This window comes from Arachis ipaensis, chromosome B10, assembly GCF_059453495.1.
Source record: "Arachis ipaensis isolate K30076 ecotype BB chromosome B10, ASM5945349v1, whole genome shotgun sequence".
In the NCBI taxonomy this organism is placed as follows: domain Eukaryota; kingdom Viridiplantae; phylum Streptophyta; class Magnoliopsida; order Fabales; family Fabaceae; genus Arachis; species Arachis ipaensis.
The window spans coordinates 95,313,985-95,315,779 of record NC_142435.1 but is presented as its reverse complement, the minus strand read 5'-3'; the positions used below and the strand labels follow the sequence as shown (position 1 = coordinate 95,315,779).

Below are 1,795 nucleotides of genomic sequence, written 5' to 3'. Positions count from 1 at the left end.
TTGTGAGTTTTTACTTGACGATAACCGGTGCACTTGCCGGAAGGAATTTTGCTGATCGTGCAATTTCCTAAATCGTGGCATAACTAGTTTATGCGCATCAAGTTTATGGCGCCGTTGCTGGGGATTGGTTTTCGATTGACAATTCTCCAATTGGAAGTTAACTAGATTGGGCATTTTTTTTTTTTGCTTTGTTAATTCAGTTCAAGTTATTTGTTGAATTTTAATTTCTGCACTCTGTTACATGCTTTCTTTCTTTATGCCTTTAAATTCAAGCAACTAACTCACTGACTCACTAACTATTTGAATTAATTCCTCAACTGCTCTAACCATACTCTTCCATTAACCAAGAGTATTTTACTTGTTTGTTGCCTGTGCTGTGTTCTTGTATGACAGGTAGGAGAGGAGAGACATCAACTCCTCCATATACCGAACCAGAGAGGACCCTTCATAGACTTAGAAGGGAAGCAAGAGGGAAGAGAGTACTGGGAGAAGAAGAATCTGAAGGAGAATCTGAGGACAATTTTGAGGAAGCTCTAGATCTCAACATGGAAAGAGAAGTTCATAACCATGGGAGAGCTGATGGAAACAATGCCATTCCCGAGAGGAGGGTTCTTGGTTCATACATAAACCCAACATCTGGGAATTGTGGTAGCAGCATTCAGAAACCACCCATTCAGGCTAACAATTTTGAGCTCAAACCACAGCTAATATCACTTGTGGAGAATCATTGTTCATTTGGAGGGAGTGCTAATGAAGACCCAAACCAAAATCTCACAAAATTCCTGAGAATTTGCGACACTGTGAAGTCCAATGGAGTCCAGGAAGATGCCTATAAACTGCTTTTGTTCCCATTTTCACTTAGGGACAAGGCAGCTAAGTGGCTGGAATCATTCCCAAGGGGGAGCCTAACAACATGGGACGAGGTGGAAAGCAAGTTTCTGGCACGTTTCTACCCCCCACAAAAGGTCAATAGGCTTCGATCTGAGGTTCAGACTTTTAGACAACAAGATGGTGAAACTCTCTACGAGGCATGGGAGAGGTTCAAGGATTTGACAAGGAAATGCCCACCAGACATGTTCCATGACTGGGTGTAATTGCACATTTTCTATGATGGACTTTCTTATGAATCAAGGAAGGTTGTAGACCATTCATCAGGAGGTTCATTGAACAGGAAGAAGACTGTGGAAGAAGCCATTGAAGTGATTGAGACAGTGGCTGAGAATGAGTACTACTATGCATCAGAGAGACACAACACTAAGGGAGTCATGGAGCTGAACCATGTTGATACAATTCTAGCCCAAAACAAGGTGTTTGCCAAGCAACTAGCAGAGCTCACCAGGAAATTAGAAACAAAGCAAGTGGCTGCAATACACACACAAGATCAAGAGGAAGAAAGCACTGAAGGAGGTGATTGGGAAGAGGCCAATTATGTAGGAAATCAACAAAGGCAACCATATGATCCACATTCCAACACTTACAACCCAGGCTGGAAAAACCACCCAAACTTTGGGTGGGGAAACCAGCAAAACCAACATAACAAGTCCACATACCAAAACCCCAACCAAAGAGCATACCAAGCCACACAAAACACTTACTCCCAACCATCATATCAAGGTCAAAATAATCGACCTACCCAACCTAATCCGAACCAACAATTTCAAGATCAATTAAACAGGATAGAAGGAATGCTTGCAACCATGGGTCAAGACATAATCGAATTGAAAGCTTTTAAGGAAGAAGTAATTTCCAACTTGCAAAACCAAGGAGCTGCCATCCAGAAGTTAGAAAATCAAAT

The 1,795-nt window shown here is 41.9% G+C and overlaps 1 non-coding gene across 1 annotated transcript; it reads right to left on the bottom strand.

The window, feature by feature from the left end:
• Positions 1–971: 971 nt before the first annotated feature.
• LOC148580941 (small nucleolar RNA R71) lies at positions 972–1,075 on the bottom strand. Its single transcript, XR_015896173.1, has one exon. It is a non-coding gene; the product is annotated as a small nucleolar RNA R71 (small nucleolar RNA).
• Positions 1,076–1,795: the final 720 nt, after the last annotated feature.